At 39.7% G+C, this 20,213-nt stretch overlaps 1 long non-coding RNA gene across 1 annotated transcript; it reads right to left on the bottom strand.

The window, feature by feature from the left end:
- Positions 1-525: 525 nt before the first annotated feature.
- LOC136553411 (uncharacterized) lies at positions 526-2,238 on the bottom strand. The gene is made up of 3 exons (XR_010783151.1): positions 2,156-2,238; positions 1,523-1,650; positions 526-637 (listed from the first exon to the last, which is right to left on the bottom strand). It is a non-coding gene; the product is annotated as an uncharacterized lncRNA (long non-coding RNA).
- Positions 2,239-20,213: the final 17,975 nt, after the last annotated feature.

The raw sequence follows: 20,213 nt of genomic DNA on the forward strand, positions 1-20,213 counted from the left end.
ATTTTTGGAATTAAGGTTGATAACCTTGTGAAATTTCAGAAGCAGATTAATTTTCTGTGGTGAAAGGAAATGGCAAGTACATTTAATATATGCTTAAATAAATTCACTATCTCCTTTCTTTGGCTTATTAATACCATTATTTGATTCAAAATACAGAAAGAATAACATGGTGAAATGATACTCTGTGTGAAATGATATTCAATGTTGTGACTTGAATCACAACAATGTTCTCAAATGATGCGGACACTCACTTTTCTCACTGAGAGTGACAAATGGAAATAGAAAGGAAACAGAAATAGAAATATGAAGGAAAAAAAAAATCCTTGGGTCAATTATTTTGCAATCTAGGCAAACAATCTTCCTTATCTCAGAACGTATCCAGATGTAGTAAACACACTCTCTGCCTCAACATCATCTATAGATCATTTATTTTTAATCTGTTAAATTGTATTTAGAGGAAAGTGAATATAAAATCATTAGGATCATTATAAGTCTGAATCGAAATCCATGAGCAGAACAATTTTTGTCTCTGATAGAACTGAAGAGATTGTGCTTGTGGATTAACTGGAAGACATCTTTGTGCCTTAGAGTTAGGTAGATTTCTAGGGCTCTGCCATAGCGCTGATCGTAAGTGTACCTGATAGAAACAGGATTATAAAACATGTAATATTACATACTTAAAAGTAGGAAAATCATTTACGAGAGAAAATATAAACATACTCTAGTATGTAAAACTTGAATTTATAAATATCCAAACAGACCTGTGATTCATTTTTGTAAGGGGAAATAAACATCAGGCAACATTAATTTCACCTCTATTTATATTGGCCTTCATTTGTGTTTGGACCTGCAGTTTTCTGCATTTTCATTCTCCATTTTTAACTCACAGGGGAAGACACACAAAATGCTAGCGTTTCAATTCTTGGAAACCAACTGGAACACTCTTCAGAGCTTAAAAAACATTGTTCTCTTAGAACTTTTGGACAGATTGTAACATAGCAATAGACAGTAATTCTTCTTTCTTCAAAGAAGCAGTGAGAAAATAACACAGTGATCAGGCTGAGAAACTCAAAGAGCTTTATCTCTGTACGAAGTGACTAAGAATCAGATCAGTTGTGGCACATTTTCCAGTCACATATTTCCATCCATGCAGTAATCCTAAATACACTACTTCTTAAATAGTGGGCAAAATCCCCCACCATTTTATTTTTACATGGGTAATTCTGAAATGTGCACTTCAGAAAAGAGGTTTCCTCTGACAGCATGTAGAGGAATGTTAGTTATTTACTTTAGAAAGAGGAGCTGGAAATCCAATCTCATGCTTAACTATTTGCTTCTATACTCGATGTGAACATTACAAGGAAGGGTAAAGAATTGCTAAGCTGTGCAATCAGCAGAGTGGAGAGGAGAGAAAGCCAACACTCTGTAGACGCAGCAAAGAAGAGAGCTAAACAAATACGAATAAACTGCAGTACACTATTTTAAGTGTACTTTTGTAACAGGAGTTTAAAACTGTACTCACAATTCTGCAAGTGTTCATAGCAAAGTCCTGTTCTGTGGATCTTTCTTCAGGTGATCCACTACAGCTTGAACTATGATTGTGTTGTTGTACAGATCTCCAGGCCATTCTTTTATTAGCGTTGCAAACCCCTAAACGTATAAGAGATTGTAACAGAAATACAAAGAATGGCCTAAGGAGCATTTCAAAACATCAAAGCTTCAGCTAAGCCTCTGAGATGACACCTGCTGTCCCTTAACCTTTAAGGAAGTTTCATGTGCCCACAGACATGTACAGTACAGAACACAGATTTTTTCCTTCTTAGGACAATGTTATTATGATTCATGAAGCTGAGTCTCTTTCAGGTGCTGTAGGCTTTGTGCATCACCTCAACCACTTATGCTACATTAAAAAACCTAAAAATAACAGTCTAATAAATAATCAATCTTACAGTATTCACATGCTTTGAAGAACAGTCTATTTATTCTCTTAAAATTAAAATTCAACATTTAAATATTGTCATTATTGTGGAACTGTGCACTGATAATCTGTTTGAATACATCAGAGAATTTGCTGTCAGAATTCTTCAATGCTAAGGGTATTTGGCTGGCAATAACTATGGGACACATGGATGTGGAACACATCAGGCTGCAGTACCTCATAGTCACTTTCCAAAAATTCATGCAGGACCATTTCATAGATCAGAGGCTTCAAAACTGGATCTCATCTTGGCAAGTAACGACTAATTGCCTATAGGAACAAAGAGAACAAAGTGTCAGATGGTGAATGACATGTAACATCCTGAAAAAACAGGACACTGTACACTGAAAAAAAACGTTGTGAAACAAAAGAACAAGGCTATACACAAAATATGGCCCCTGGTAATCACTGGAAACCTTATAAACTCATACTTGTAAGCAGCACTCAGAAGTTATTTACTTTAGGATTATACACACAGAATTTTATAACCCACTTGAAAGAACTATCATTTGAGAGACAGGTGGCAAGATACTAATTAGAATAGGAGAATCAGCCATTGTCCTTAAGAGACCAGTAGTCAATTAGAAAACAAAACCCATAAAAGAATGCTTTAAAAATCCATTTTGTTAAGTCTTAGCCTTGTAAAAAGGTATAAGGATTCATTAGCTGAAAAATGTGTTGGATTGGATTGACCCTGACTAGACACCAGGCACCCAACAAAGCCACTTCCTCACTTCCCTCCACAACTTGACAGAGGAGAAAAAATATAACGAAGGGTTCATGGGTTAAGATAAGATCCAGGGATCACTCACCAAATACCATCATAGCAAAACAGACTCACATTTTGGACAGTAATTGAATTTTTTAATAACCAAACCAGAGCAGGATAATAAGAAGCTAAATAATCTCAAAAACACCTTCCCTCATCCATTCCTCCTTCCTGGGCTCTACCTCCTTCACTCCAGAAACACAGCGAGACAGAGAATGGGTATTGATTGACAGGGAATGATTGTCAGCTCATCACACATTGCTCCTCTTGCTGCTCAGGTAGAGGAGTCTCCCTTTCTCCAGTGTGGGGTCCCTCCCACAGGAGACAGCTCTCCACAAACTTCTTTAACATGAATCCATCCCATGGGCAACAGTTCCCCATGAACTGCTGCAATCTGGGCCACTCTTCCATTGGATGCAGTCCTTCAGGCGCAGTCCGCTGCAGCATGGGCTCCTACGCAGGCTGCAGGTGGATCTCTGCATCCCCTTTGTCCTCCATGGGCTGCAGGGACACAGCTGCTTCATGGTCTTCACCATGGCCTGCAGAGGAATCTCAGCTCTGGTGCCTGGATCACCACCTCGTCCTCCTTCTTCCCTGACCTTAGTGTCTGCAAAGTTGTATTTGTATCTCATATTACCAACTCAGTTCTTCTCTGGTCACAGTTACAACTGTGCAATATTGTATTTACAACTGTGCAAAGTTGTATTTGTATCTCATATTACCAACTCAGTTCTTCTCTGGTCACAGTTACAACTGTGCAATAACTTTTTTTATTTGTTTTTATATCTGTTATCCCAGAGGTGTTCCTATCATTCCTGATTGGCTTGATCTCGGCCAGCAGTAGGTCCATCCTGGAGAGCTGGCTGGCATTGGCTCTGATGGACATGGGGGAAGCTTCTGCCAGCTTCTCACAGAAGCCACTACTGTAGCACTCCCACTACCAGAACCTGATCACGCAAGCACAATATATGTGTAATTTTGAATTATGACTTGTGTTGGGGTCACCACATTCTATGAAGGGCTATTTTTACATACCCAATTGAAAATTAATTTGAAAATATATCTCTCCATGAAAAGGATGAAGGCATGTGATCTGTTACTGTATAGAAGGTGTTAAGGAATTGCATTCCAGCAAGCAAGAGATGAGAAGCTGCCAGAATAAATTAGCTCATACCCTGGAATTTCAGCACAGCATCTAATTAGCACTACTGTTCCATGCAACTAGAGGCCAAGATTATTTCCATCTGCCAAAATAAATCACACTGCTACTAGCTGTCTGGGGACTTAGGGTTTGTAGCTGAGGGACCAACACCAGTGAAATTCCTCCAAACACTCAGAGATGTTGCCTGTTGCCCGCTATTGGCACATGGTACAATAGCATTTTGTTACTGAAGTTGTTTGAACAAAGCAGGAGAAAAAACATCTTACTACATTTTAGACCTCTCCTCTCCCTGTGCTGTCTGGACATGGCCAGTTTTTGAAATGTAGTGCTGCCAACCTCAGCTCCCACCAGCTGTCACAGGATTTATCAGTTAACTCAGGGTACAGTCTTGATGGCCGCTCTGGGGTATATTCCTGACCCCTTCATAAAAAGTCTCTTTTGACCATAGAGAAAGCAAGCTAGACATTAACTGGATACTCAAAGGCAGAAGACAATCTCCAATGGCTGTTTTCACTCCCACTTTCTACCTTCCTGCTACCTCCTGAATGAACAACCTCCCCCAACAGACTGTTGCAACTCTTGGCTGTAGTTTGGCCATACAGCAAGCCCTGGAGAGGTGTAGTTTCCTTGTGTGTGAGCCAGGCTGCTTCGTGAAGGAAATGTCTCCTGCCCTGTGTCCCATTGCTTTGAAGAAAAAACAGCCACCTCCTGCAGTTTGACCACCATGCTCAGGAAAGCATACAAGAAGCATGTAAGAAGCATACAAGTTATTTTTAAGCCTTGACACAAAGGTGACCCATGATGGAGGTTACAAACTCTTCCTATTTTATTTTTAAGCTGCACTTAGGGAGCATGGTCAGAAAAAAAAGCTTCTGAATCAGACTGCCTTTGTACCAATTCTTGAACTATGTGGTAAAGTGACTTTAAATAAAAAAGGGAGAGAAGTATTTTCTTCCCTTGTTTCTTTTCAAGATCTGCTTTCAGACTTTTCATCAATAAATGTAAGGATGAGGTACAAGAAAACCCATTTAAGGTTGTACATGAGATAGTCTAAACCATCTCACCAATAAGCCAGAACATCAATTATTTATTCCTCAAAGGCTATCTAAGAGATGAAAGAGCCTGTTAGGATAGTGCTTCTCTCTGCTATGCCCACTACAGTCTGGTGAAGTCTTTCAAATGTCTTCCATCCAGTGTTTTGATTAAAGCACTGCTGCTGCTAGCTGATCATCCTGGACCACTGCTGAAAGTCACTGCTGTCACAGCAAACAGAATGGAGGGTATCCCTCAGGCCACAACAGACACAGAGTTTGAAATCTTCCTTTGAATCCATCCACCTTCCTCAGCTGCTTGAGCTGAGACATTAGATTTTTATACTGAAGTGACTTGAGCACAAGTGATGCCATTTGAGTTTTGCCTTTTTATCTTTTATATGTTCTCTGTATTCTTCACATGTATATTTGTAACTCTGTCACCTATTGTATTAGTGACTAGTTTTCCCAGTACTTTTCCATGGCCTTTCCTTAAGCAAAAAGACAAAATAAATTCCAGAGCTCCAAGCCCCAGGAGGTACAAGGCCCTCTTGGTTCTTCCTGGGAACTAAGGCTGAGAACAACTCTTTGAGCAGAGCACAGCACAGTGCTGAAGGGGGGGCTCCAGAGAAGAGGCTTGACCTGGGGGGGAATTGCATCACCACTCCTAACTGGTGCTTTTTATCAATTATGCTAATTTCCTAAAACCTTCAAATGTGTACTCATCCCTGTAGGGGTGGGCTTTTGTGGACACCTTTCCACAACTGCTCCTGAAGGCCTTCAAATAAAGATTCTCTTTTATATTACCTGCTTACTAAAATTATGTCGAGTTTCATTTCCAGGTTGAGCAAAAGGCAAAGCACGTAACTCCCTCAAGCCACCACTGTTGGAGCAGTAGAGGAACAGATCACTGCAAGGCTCTAGAATCTCGAAACTGACACAACTAGGTTTCATAGAGGACATTCATTGAAGATGAGAGATATCAAGATATCAAAATGCAACCAAACAGGACTGCTTAATACAGAACATTCAAAAACCCCCTAAAATCACATACAAACAACAACACTCACCCCATGGAATTTGACACTGGGGTATCACTGATTCCTCTGCACAGGAAGGAATGCCCGGAGCTGCTCGTGCCGGTTCTCCTGGGTCCGCCGCTGCACGGGCATGACCGCTCACGGCAAAAATGCAAGCAATGGCTACTCTGCCACTGCAGTGAAAACTGCTCGTAGCACCAGCTTTATCGCGAAACCAGCCTGTGCGGTGGAATTGCGTCGCACGCAACGGTGCCGCCATTCCTGGGAGCCGCGTGCCGTGGGAACACGACCGATGGAACCACGCAACCCCTGGAGCACAGGCGCCGCCAGAGCCGCTCTGCCCACGCGGTTGTGCAAACCCTCCTTGGGACCGGACTTTCCCTGCACCAGGAGCTAACCCCCACCCTTTGGGGGCCCCCCTGGGGTCACACTACCACTCACGGGGAATACTCACCCCGCTTGTGGACCGGCTGGCTGGGAGAGCTGTAAAGAAGGCCTCATCCGGAATTGGTCCGCCTGGTGCACGGCGGGGTCCCGATCCCACCCTCTAAGCATTCTTGCCAACAAAAACGCGACGAAGTCAGAGGAAGGTGAAAGTCCCAAAAACTAATGCATTCCACTCGTGGAATTACCAGCTCCTTTGTGACTATCGTGGGAGATGACCACGTGGGGCATCACCTGCAGTAATCCGTGGCTCTCTGGGCTGTTATAGGAGTCCAAATCCGGCTAGCTCAGACTCTGGCCCACACGGACTTGCATAGACAGAAATAAAAGACAAGAAGCGCTCTTCTCCACGTGGGGACGAGTATCCTGTTTATTGGCTTGGGACAGGACACTTCTGGTGGTGGCAACCACCCAGGTAGAAAAGAGGGCATGGTACCCTTGCAGTGGAGTTTTATACCCCAGAGATGGGGGCAGGGAAAGAGGACCGTGGCCAATGGGATTCCACTGGGGAGGGGTGAGGGGAGGGGTACCCATGGGACAGACGACCAGGTTTATAGAAAGGGGGGTGCATAGGGGAGAGACCATGTAATGAGAAAGGGGGACTAACAATCTCCGTGACATAACATACCCACTAAAAACTTCCCATCACCCAGTGCAAAACAACAACTAAATAAACTATTTAGTGCAATACAACAGGTTTGGATTAGTTATTTGAAAGGAATTTTTTGTGGGTTGGTGAGGCACTGGCACTGTTGCCCAGAGAAGCTGTAGATGCTTGATCTCTGGAATTGTTTAAGGCCAGGGTGGATGGGGCTTTAAAGAAGCTGTACTAATGGGAAGGGCCCTGCCCATGGGAGTGGTAAAAGTTGGAACTAGATGATCTTTAAGGTCCCCACCCAAACCTTTCTATATTTCTGAATGTTAAGGGAGCTTCCAGAATTATTTTTTGAGAGAAAATGGAGGGATTCAAGTTAGTGGTATCCAGTTCAGAGCTGCCTCCTGGCTGTTGGTGTTGAAATACTTTAGTATTTTATTGCTTCCTTATTTGTATCTTTTAAATCGATGTTATATTATACATTCATGAAAAGAAGTATTTTTATCCTGAGTTACAGTTATTAATGAACACTGTGGGTTAAAAATCGAATGGAACTTGTGAAGTTCTATTATTTTTTTGATTATGGCATCTATTTGTATGTAAAAAGAGCCCCTGTCTTAAGCCTGTCTGTTCATTATACTACTTTGATATAATAACTTGTTAAATATTATTTGTATCCACCCCACAAAAATAGAAGGGAGGTGGGCAGCAGCAGAGAGATCTGCTTGGATTGTTTTACAAATTTCCAGGACTACTATAAGAAAAGACACATTGGACATGAGGAATCCTCTGAGAAACCTCCTCCCCTCAGTCAGTGCTTCTCCATCCCACACTCCAGTGCAGTAACCTCAGCTGTTCTTTTCACAGTCTCAGTAGCCACACATTAATCCTGTTTTCTTTCAGTGCTCATTAAATGGTTACGTGGAGAGAGCAGTCCTCTTTTCCAGGTATAAATATTTTTTTCAAATATAGCTATAAATTAAAACTGCCATCTTTTATCACAAACAATAATGTTCAACTTTGTCATTAGCAAATTTCTTTTAATTCTGTTCAAAACCACTAGATGGCAAAAATGAATCCTTGAGATTTAGGAAGTCATGTGAGAATGGGAATGCTGGCTGAAAGTTTCAAAAGCCCTAATGAGCAAGACTTTGCTGCAGTGAAAATGCCTCTTCAAGATGTAATGTCAGCTGTAATGTAATGTGGCACCATAGAATTGCTCTGCTTGGCCTTACAGAAAAATTCTGGAATTTAAAATGTTTTGCCTAATGAAAGGAAACTTGCAGAATTTGATCCAAAGATGAGAAGCACTGAGTTCTCTGTGCTGCAGCAGAAGCTATTTTGTAGTGTACTGGTTGGTGGGTTTAGAAAAATGTCTGGGATCTCGATTGCTATAAGCATAGATGATGAAATATTGAGCCTGTTGAATGCAAAGACTTTCAGCATAAGCACATTAAAGTGTGGGATTTTAGAAGAGTTAAGTAATCCTGAAATAGGAAAGTAAAATATTTTTTCTTTTTCTTGGAAAAAACAAATACAGACTGAGAAAATAAGCTGAGCACAGCTTATTTTTATGAGCTGTTTCCATGACTAATGTTTTTCCAAGCAGTGAAAATTGTTCATTCCTGATCCAGATCCTATGACATGATTTTAAAAATCGGAGTAGAGGAGGTTGAGGACAGAAGGATTTTATTACCCAATTTATTCACTGGATATTTTGCAAAGATTTTTCTATGATTTCTTTTAAAGGTTAAATAACTCTCTGAAACTTTGAACCTGCAGAAATATCAATTTCCAATGATCCTACTTTCATGGGTCTCTATTGTTGCAGCATTGCACCTTTTAATTCTCAGTTCAGAAAAGGATGAGAGCCCAGGGTAGGAGATGTCAGGCCTCTCTGAGGCCACTGAGAACAATAGGATGATTTTAAAGCAAATTTTTGGAAATCAACAGAGGCTTAGTATTGCACTCAGCAATATGCAGCAAGCTAGACTGGGGAGATGCTGTTTTCCAAGAAAATTTTCTTTCTCTCAGATTTATTTTGTTACAGCACAGAAATAAGCTGTAGTCATTAGAACCATAGAAATATTTGTATTGTAGTTTGCCCTGGAGTTCCAGCTCTGGGGAAGAAGTGAAGAGCTGTCATAGAAATATCTTGAAGGATTTTTGCTGCTAGAGACAATGATCATCAAATTAATCCATCTGAGGTAATCACTGATCACAAAATAGTGCATTTGCCTTACTCCAATTGATAATCTTTGAGAAATAACACTAGGCAAGTGCTCAGCCACCTAAGCAATCCAGATATGAAGCAAAAATCACTCTGTTCCCAGGGAAGGCCCTCATCCTACAACTATGCAGCTGTGCTTCCATTCCTAAAGGGCTGGAAAATGGTGCTCCTGGATGTCACCATGGCTTAGGATCATCACAGCAAATGCTGCTTGAGGGACAGTGGGCTAGCACTTTCTCATTCTAACACAGCTCAGCATTATCTTATATATGCAAATTATTGGACCCCTGCAAATATGTGGTCCTGGTCTTAAAGCAGGATTTGGGCTCCACAGCCTAGGGAGGACCAAGAGCAATGCAAAGCAAACCACCAGTTGAGGACACTCTGTTACAAGGACTGTCTGGTTTTGACCATCTGCTGCCAATAAAACTGCAGAACCCCATTTTTTCAAACATATTGACATCACATAGAGCTATATTTCCATGTAAAATATTGCTATATTTCCATGTAAAATTGAACTTATAATTCCAGATAGATGCAAATAAACAAACTACAGTAGCTCTGACCTTTATGTGTCTTTCAGACTATTAAAGGCTTACTGACTACAATAACTATTAATCCATTTCCCTGCATACTTCAAAGATTAGGATATTCTTACAAAATAGGGCATTGGTGATGAGAAGTGCCAATCAGTGTTGCCACTGCTCATGTTGAGGGAGTTGGACTGGATGACCTTTGCAGGCCCCTTCCAACCCAAACTGTTCTGTGATTCTCCAGTCTGATTGAAAGACTGAATATCACTGTGAGGCTCAGGTCATCACTGTGAGAGCTTTGTGGTAGGGCTTGGTCCAGGGAAAGGATTTATGAGCCAGAGGTTGTTTGAAGCTTCCCTGCACTTGTCCACTGCAGCCCCTCAGTCACAGTAACTAGGAAAGGAGAATCCCAGAAAGGAAAGAATATCCATTCAGAGCTCATTTATGCTACACAGCAGTTGGCCTCTCTCAGCAGGGCTTCCAAATGTGGAGGCCTCTTGAAGGTGCTCAGGGGTTACTCAGTTTTGCTGGAAGAGAACCTGAGTAGGTTTTTAATTGCAGTCTCTTGTGCTTGCAGTTTCTAGAGCTGTCCAGTGAGATTTTGCTTCAAAAACTTTTGAATTTTTTGCTGGTTTTTGTTTTGGTATTTGCTTGTTTGTTGTAGTTTTGGGGTTTTTTTCCCCCAGAGTAAAGACTAACCCTGGAAGAACAGCCTTTCTTTAGAGGACTGGGAAGTCATCAAATTACTTTGTTAAACATTTTGATTAAACTCATTCTAAGACATACTCACTGCAGAAACACAATTTCTGGGACCTGTCATAAACAGAAGTGCACCAAAATGGGAACAATTCCCAGCTGATATTTCCCACTAGAAAAAAGTGTCTAAGGGGACCAAGTTTGTCTAAGAAAGTAGGCCCCAGATTTCATGGCCATGAGATTGTCCTGACAGCTCTTCTAGCTGAGTGAAATGTAGAACAGACTTTGAAACTAACTCAAATATTTAGCTGTTTAGTAAGATTTGTTATTGCTTAGTTTTTTTTGCAACTGTTTCCAGTTCTAGCAAGTATTTTCATAAATATATTTTATTGGTATAAAGCTGGGGGGTTGATTGAGTTTTTGGAGGGTAGTTTAAATAATCTTGACAGAGTTTAAACTCTGTCTAGTCTGTAATAACCTGCAATAGTAAAGATACTAGTGTGTACTGGTTTATCCTTCAGCTGAAGGATTCAGATAGAATGTGAATTCTATTCAGACAGAGCCTGTGGACTCATCTTCCTCAGATTGCAAAGAGTTGTCTATAGAGTGCTGTTAGGGGCAACCAAATGTGGTGAAATATTATCTATGGGTTAGAGACTTCCGGCAAATAGCTTTAAAGTAATAAAGGGTTGGTGACGGGAACACCCCAAAAACCTTCTAGTCCTGAAAAGCACCTGTTTGGAGTACTTCAGTACTTTGCCTAAGTCCCTCAGAGATGCAGGAGACTATTTCTCTGCTTAACATTTGGTGCCCAAGTTAGGGTTTTTAAAGGACATTGGTCCAAAGACCGCGACTGTCTAAAAGAGGTTTCTGGCAGCAAATTTTCTATAAGCAGCTGTTTCATCTATTTAACACATCCTCTGTAAAGCATCTCATCTGAGCTGCTCTGCATGCTTCTCTTGCACTTCAAACCGGGAAGACTTGAGTTTCTACCAGAATCTAACTAAATGACAGCAGAAGAATTGTCATACATGCACAGAGAAGCTATTGGTGTCTTTCCAGCTAGTAACTTACTTATGTTGCTTTTGTTGTTTCCTGTTTCTTCAATCATTCAGTGTATCTCCTCACTATGCCATACAACAGATAAGCTGTATGGCCTTATTTCAGTGTTTAAAGATCTGTGGCACCACCACTTGGGTGCCAAATTAAAAATTAATTTTTGTCAATACCAAGGACTGCAGTATTGAAAACTCATTTACAAATAAAATGTGATAAAGGGAACTTTGATAACAATTTCTCTCCTCAAAGGCATAAACATGACTGAACAGAAATCTTAAAAAAAAAAATTCTTGAGCATTCTAGGAAGGTTTTTGTTGAGCCCAAGGAATTATGGAAAGCACAATCAGTTCAATGGATAAGAAAAATGATGTGGCAGTACATCAGAAGTTGTACAACATCATTGGAAAGTGCAGAAGAGAATTTCTGCACAAGTGAATAATTCTTTGAAGCAATAAATTCTGAGATCATTTTTGTGAATAATTACTGAGATAGCTGATACAAACCAGTAATTTTGCCATGAAGGTGATAATTAGGCAAAAAATGCATTTACACAAGCAGATATATGTATATGAGACTTTCTCATTGTAGTAATCATACCATATAAATTAAATGAATGACTCTACAAGGTTTTTCAATGAGAATTTGCAGCTTAACTATTTTAGTAAAAACTCACCAACTTCAACTTTGCAAAATTATAATTATTATCCTTTCTTAATAAAAGAATTTGGAAACTTGACAGAAAAAGAAATTTGACAGCAAGGCTGGAGCCTTAGGGGGAATTATGATATTACTTTGAGAATTTTGTGTGGGAGGTTTAACATTTGTTCTGCTTTCCTCTTTTCTCTCAGGAATATAAAACAAATATTGGGAATGGTGCCATGGGAACTAGAACAGCATTTGCTTTTCTGAAAGCTCTCTTTTTTGCATTAACCTGCTGCCAATAATTACTCTAATTTTCAATTATTTGTAGATTGAATATTAAATATAATGCAACACTTCTAAAATGTAACAGTAAGTTATGTCAAGTTTTCAAAGAGCTAAATCACTGAACCTTTGAGGAGTGTAATCTAGCTCTCAATGGAACAGAACATTCATGTTGACTAATGGCTCCTTTGACAAGAAAACCAAGAGTCAGATTCAGTTATCTTAAAGTTTTTATGCTCCAAATCTGAATTTCATTATCCACATCAGGGCTTAGTCCTTTCTTAAGACACTAACTATGAACAGGTTTCTCATTAAAATTTAAAAAAAAAAAAAGAAAATAATTAGAAACAGAATTGGTGAACTTTTCTTGAAGCATTAACTTTTTGCTAAGGCTTTGATCAAAGAAATGAGAAGACAAGAGCAACAATCTTTGGCTTGGGAGTAAAAAAAACAACACACAAAAAACAAAACAAAACAAAATCAGAAAAATAAACCAAACAGAAAACCACTACAAACACAGACACCAATTTTCTTTTTTCTTTTTACTTTTTTTTTTGGTGGGGAGGGGAGTATCTTAGAAGGTAGACAATTATTGGCTCTCCTTTTCGGGGAAATCCTGCTGTCCCAAGCTGCCAGGAGCAAACCTCCTGCAGTTGCATGTCCACACATCTAGCCAGTAGCAGGATTGAACCCCCATCCTGGACTGTGGGTGAAGCCCCACATCTGGGGGCTCTGTGCCATTAAGGTGACCCCAGAGCACTCAGAGTCCTGACTCCTGCCTGGTGGCACCAGCCCCTTGCAGCTAAATGGAGAAATGCCACCTCAGATGTCATTCGTAGTGTGGTGTCTGCATTCTGAAAAACTTAGATTTCCAATTAACAGAGGTTTGCCTGCAAACCTGCCCTACAACTGTTGCAATTGTTCAAATCTTGGACCCTTGTCTAATGTACAATCTTCTCCACATCCTTGGCTAGATTTGAAGCCTTCTGAAGGCAATTAGTGAGATACATAAATGGGAGGTGATCCAGGTTTCATCTCTGAATGTTCATCCTGTCAAATAAATACAACTTTTTTCCTTCCCTTTGTTAGCTTTATTCTTCTTCTACCACTTCAGTCACTGTTCTTTAGTTTTGCATATAGTACTTGTAACAGCATGGTATGTTGTGCATAGATTCTCTGTTACTGTTCCCTTTTTTAACCATCCACATTTATTAACTGGGAAGCTGGAATGCTCAGCAAGCATTTACTGAAGTGATTGCATTTTATAGTATTTGAAATACTTTTCATTAACTTACTGAAATAAAACTGTATGTTTACTGTGAATATTTGCACATGGCTTGTTACATTATTGTTTTTCAAGCTTTATTCAACAGAATACTAAATATTTTTATAAAAAGAAAATCAGATAATGTGATTGATATGTTTGTGCTGGATCATTCCTAGTTTTATAATTGCCTATGCCTGGCCTTGCTACTGACTGTTAAATAGTTTTGAACAATTTATTTAATCTTTATCTAAAGAGTGCTGCAGCAGTATTCATGTGAGTGCCCCTTCTCACATCTGCTGATGCCTGTTACAGTCCTGTTATAGTCTAGCCTGTCACAATCCCAGCCTGGTTTCTGTGTTTATCTCGTTCCAAACATGCAATGTATACTTCCCAGAAAAGATCTGTTTCTTTATGGTTGTGGATGGGCTTTACAAGGACATTTTTTTGATCCAAAAGGACATGTCTGAAGGACATGTAAAAGGCAGACTTGGTACTGGTCTCCTGCTGAGAGGTTCTCTCTGCTCATGGACCTCAGGACTGCATGTTGGCAGTGTGGTGAATGGCCCTTACCTTCTTCTGCCCCTCCAAAAGCCCCTGTGGAATCACAGACCCTTCCAAGAATTCATACTGTAAAAGACTTCTGGATGTCAACTGGTCCAATCCCTTGCCCAAGGCAGGACCAGTTTAGGTCAGATTGCTTATGGAGCATCTCCAAAGAAAGAAGATTTGAAGTAATCAGCCCCACTACCTACTGCATTTGCTCACTCCCATACCTACAGAAGAGCAGGTTCTTGCAATTAGTTCTCAAATACACAGGTCCTTACAAAGCTGAGACTGCTGAGATTTCACACAGTGGACACACAGGAATGGAATTTGAGCCTTCATCACCTGCAGATGGGCACAAGCCCATGAGGGAGGTAAGGAGATGTACTCTGAACTCACCTCCCTGAAGGAAAACCAGGGAGCTTTATTTCCCTCTTTCTTACCATGTTGTGTCTGTACTACCTGAGCTGCCAACTGCTAGGCACACTCTGACTTCTGTGTCCTTTTCTGACTGCATTTCTTCATGAAAAGTCCTTGTCTCAAAGCAATCATATATACATTTTGAATATGCACTCTTGTGCTTTTATAGAGCTTCTTTTTCTTAGTCCAGGAAAGAGTTTTTCTCCAGGGTAAGCCCAGACAGAAGCAGAAGGAAGATGTAATTTCTTCTAATGCTCTTTAAAATGCCCTCTCTGTCCCTATGCAAAGAAAACCCGTAGTTGACCAGTACTTATTTCAAGATGAAATCCAACTCTTAAAATTTAGTTTGGTTTTTGTTCTTTTCTTGTATTAAATCTTTGTTTGACTGGAGTATGACAGCAGAAAGGTACAGGGATATTGTTAACAATTTAATCAACATATTTATTGATAATAATGAGTTTATTCAACAACATCAATCTCTTTGAAAGGATTTTTTTTCAATTCTTACAAAAAATCGCAAGAAGATTTGTGTTCATATATAAAGAATACAAAGATTGCTACTGAATTAAGAAAAAAGATTTGCTTTTTTTCCTATTAAGGTTTGTTCTGGAAATTCAGAAAGTCTAGATCCTGAAAGTATATCAAGCCACTGTGAAGTGACAGAATAAGTGGATGTTATAATAACTACAGTTATAGGATATTGCTTCTGTAGATGCCCAGGAAGAGCTATAAGAATCATCTTTGTTTTATCTCAAGCACCAGTGATATTATCACTGTATTTCTTGACTGAATGACTCTGACTCGTGGATTTTTCTGATCACAAACACCTGTAAGAACAAATAACTAATACATAGTATACATGGGGGTGAAAGCCTATTTATGATTTTTAAATATGATCAACTTTTTAAAATTCTTAGTTACAAAATAAAATATATTACTATTGTTATAAATTATGCATTGAGTTATACATAGGTATAGTGACTGTGTGTATTTTATACATGGCTAACACATTGTATTGAGCAAAAAAAACTGCTCTACTCTGTGCACTGCTGACATATTTAGTACAGCTGCACATGTGGTGTTTATTCAGACGAGCCAGTAAATTTCTATATCCTTAATATTCATATCAAGAAAATGTGAGGCATTAGCTGTAGTGAAAGAAACCTTCTGTTTATCTGCAGGCAAGAAACTCTCACGCACTGCTTGGCTCCTGTGCCTCAAAGTGATCTTGGGGAGAACAGATTGTAATAAGAGTGTGTGCATCTGCTGTAATTTGTTTGATTTTTCAGAGATCTTTCCTTTTTCTGTCATAGACTGCACACTGCCACAGAGACCGGGGAAGGTGGGACCAGTCACACTTTTCAAAAATATTTTTTCCAACTATTTACAGATTTACTGGACATGAAGAAATGATCCATAGTTCTTTATTCATTTTATTATTGAGTAATAATAAATTACTCTGCTTATTCAATTTGTAAATATGCAGTGCAAGATGCTTGAAAGAATCTGCTTAAATTGGAATAAGTTTTCTGGTTTTTTCTTCATTTTGTCTCATATGTGGGCAGAGTTTTGGGCATGATGGGCTTCTTGCGGTGTTCAAAACTGGTCAAAATAAAGAAAGTAAATGGTCTTTCCTTCTCCTGTTGCCCCCGGCTGTACATCCATGCAAATTCTTTTTCCTGACCCTGGTTCTCAGTTTTCATGCTGTAAGCCAAATGTTCTTACTTGCATAGCAGAAATGAACAGAGTAACTCTTTGCCAGTTTAGTAAGCTCACAGAAGAATCATGTGCATGAGAAATGATGAAAGACCATGGACAGATTTGTACTGATGGAAACTTCATTTCTGGCTTTGGGTTTCACCGAGGCTTTTGCTTCAGAGCACTTGAAGCTAAAAAGTGCTGACTGTCATAGTCCTGCCTATCTGCTGCCCCTGGCTGTGAATTACTGTCCTTACCTTCCATCTGACTCGGGTCTTGCTCTTAGTCTTCAGTTGCTTAAGTCTTTGAGAAACTACGCATGTTGAAATTTTCCTGTTGGCCTATTCCTAAATCTCAATGGGGCAACTAATATATGCAGTGGTAGTGGAAAGGAAATTTTGTGTGCCAGCTTGTTTTTCCCAGGATATAGCTCTGAATATGCTCATTAAACTCTATGAAAATTTTTGCTATTTCTTTCCTTAATAAAAAAAAAAAGGTTCACTAAAAGCTAACAACCACTTTTTTTTTCAGTGGGAAGCAAATTAATCCCCTGCAAGTAATTCCTCTGCCAGCACACAGCTTATTTAAAAGGCTTCATAAAGTTAATTTAACTTTTCCCCTTATTTTAATGAAATAAAAGTTTACCAGGGTTCTGAATACCTCCTTATGAGGCATGAACCAGATGTTTCATACACATCTGTGTACTATTTCTGTGCAACAGGTGAAAAAATGGGGTGTCACTGGAGCCATGGTCTCTTCCACAGCTACCCATACCTCTCACTGATGCAAGTCAGCAGTGGCCCTAGTCCTGACCCTAGTATTATCCTTTTGCTTTCACAGTGCTTTCACATTGGGAGTGCTCTCACATCATCTTTCACATTGCCCAGTAAAATAACAAGGCAACTGTATGTGAAGATCTTACTTTATCTAGAAAATTTTTGCTCACTAGTTTTAGTCAATGTAAAATGGTGTTGGTTACTTGAATCAAAACTTTCAATGTGAGATGGGAGTCACAGCCAAAGGGTATCAGATTGTGGAATAAGCAATAAAAAGTTTATTTTTGGTACAGTTAGAACTGCCACAAAATCCTGCATTGTAAATATATTTTGGGGAATTCTCTTCCGCTGACAGGAAATTAGACTGAAGAGTACTCCTACTTTGGGTAATACTTTAGGCATCAGATAAAAGTGTTCAAAAAACCAAAACTGATACAGAGGTATTACTTTGGAACTCCCCCAGGTAAGAAAGAATATAGATTTTCATACCAGCAATTAATTACTGGTACATTTTCTATGTCATGATTAACATGACTAATTTGTTTGCAGGTTCAGTTTTTGGAATGTGCCATGGGATTTTGTGTAGAGCAGATTTTCTACATTTTTGTGTCACCCTTTTCAGATCAGAAATGGTAAATTTTCAAGATTAAACAAGAATGGGTTTCTAGTTGTTGCAGCACAACAGTTTCATGAGAGGTAAGTAATTGTTCAGAAATCTGAATTCTTCTTAAAACCAGCAACAACTACAAAACAAAACTAAAAAAAAAAACAACCCAACACTGCCCCCCCAAAAAACCCAAACCAAAACAAAAAGAAAAGAAAAAACCCACAAACAAAACCAACCAACTGAACAAAACCACACACACATACATACATACACACACACACACACACACACACACACACACACACACACAAACACACACAAACACACACAAACACAAACAAACGAAAAATAAAATAAAAGGAAGTACTGATGTACTGACAGTGATTTCTATATAATGGAGAGCATCATCCATCACTCTCAGGATGTCCTGTTATGTTGAGGGCCAAAGCATGTAGGAACACATAAATATTGGAATGAGTCTTACTCTTGACAAGCATTCTCATTAGTTCCACACAAGAAGTTTGTTAAAATTATTTTTCCTAAAATGATAAACATCTTTATGCAGGCACTCCTAGACCTGTTTAAGTCTGGTTTATATTCAACAGTGTAATGAACTTGCAATGAGACAGCTGCAACCACACTTTAAAAATATTTTAGTTTGAGTGACTGCAGGCACTGCTTATTCGAGCTATGTGTCAATGCAGGAATCCTGGAGCAGACATTGTCTACAAAGGAAGCTGCATTTCTGGCACAGCCATGTAATGCCACCACCAGCCTCCATCTCTTTTAGCCTTTGACTCCTGTCAACCATTTCTTATGAAATGTGCTTTAAGCTGGAGTGGAGGAAGTCACTGCCCAACAGCTGTGTGGGACTAATTATTGGGATTGGTAAAGCGAAGAACGAAAGGTGGAGGTAGGTGGGGCACTCACAACAGTTTGGGGAGGAGCAGTCATGGGAAAATAGCTGGATAAGGCAGAAAAAAGGGACCAGTCGTGTGTAAATAGATGTCTGGTCTGTCTGTTTTCCTGGCCATGTCTTTCTCCTGGTTAATGCAGTCAATCTGTGTGGATGAGAGTGTCTGGAGGTTTAGGTGGCAGGAAATGGACTTGAGACTGTTAAGTCTGAGCTGGATGCTGGAGAGACCAGAGGGTGTGTGAGTTGGCTCCTGGAGTGAGCAGAAGGTGGGGCTGGGGATTGGTTGTTGGCAGGGCCACAGAACTGGACCAGCTGTTGGAGAGAATTGTTTGCATGTGTGTGTCCCTAAGTGAGAGGCAGCTGAAAGACCAGAGGATGAAGGGGACAGCAGCTGGACAGGCTGCATGTTAGGGTGGGCTTCCAGCCTAATTAGTAACAGGAAGGAACAGGATGGTGCTCTTTGGGAGTGCTTTGTGCTCTGTCCGTGTCGGTCTGTGTGGCTGGCCAGGTGTACTCCAATATTGTGTATGTTTGTGTGTTCTGGGGAATACTTGCTCAGCCTCACCACAGGCAGGACCTGGGGAAATGGCTCTTCTGCCTCTCTTGGGCCGGATCTGGCAACCCCTGACAGACATTCATGATCTTAAACTCCCAGAATGGTCACAATGTGGAGTGGTTTTTTTGCAGTCCATTTTAAAGGAGGAGATAGGAGATAAGAGCCTGGGATTCAGGACTCCAGTTAGTATTTTCAAGAAAAAAAAAGGTAATATAAAGATTGCTTAATGTAAAATGTTTTCCTTTTAGAGTTTCATAAAATCAGGGCTTGATTAAATGAGCCTAAGGAGAATTAGTGATTCCTAACTAATTTTTCAGTTTTTCAATTCAGTTTTTCTCCAACTGAATTTCCCTAAAGCAGGTATTTCCCTAAAATAGCCTAACACACACATTTTTAAAATTCTTTGACACATTTTCAGCTAGTGCTAATGGAGATAGAATTGTAATAAAATAGCACAGGCTTTTTGGAGTCAAGGTAGTAACAGGAATAGGAGCACAAATAGCTACATCTGCACTGCAGCCCAGAGAATGAAATCCCCTGATCTTTGATAGAGCTCCTAGAACAGTGAGAGTGAAGGTCCCTAATAAGGCTCTTAGTATAATTAATACTATTGGTTCACTCAAAGCTTTGACCATCTGTAACGTTTCTGCATCAAAGCAAAGGGAAAGTTTTCAACTAAAAGAACAACTTGAATGCTAAAGAACTTGGCAGTACTGCCTTCTCCTCCACACTCATATTATCAGAAGCTGCATACTCATGTTGTGAGTAAAAATCATTTATCTGAGAACCTAATGCTTTAGACTATTTTAAAAAAATCTGAGAAAGCACATTTATATACTTTTGTTACTAATTCTAATCCTTGTCCATGTCACTTGGTTTATTTCTACTGCTTCATCTCTCTAATTTTCTTATGTAATTTTTTGGTTTATTTTGACTAAATGAATGACTCATTACCACTATCATCTCCAC

Source organism: Molothrus aeneus, chromosome 1 (assembly GCF_037042795.1).
Source record: "Molothrus aeneus isolate 106 chromosome 1, BPBGC_Maene_1.0, whole genome shotgun sequence".
NCBI classification, from domain to species: domain Eukaryota; kingdom Metazoa; phylum Chordata; class Aves; order Passeriformes; family Icteridae; genus Molothrus; species Molothrus aeneus.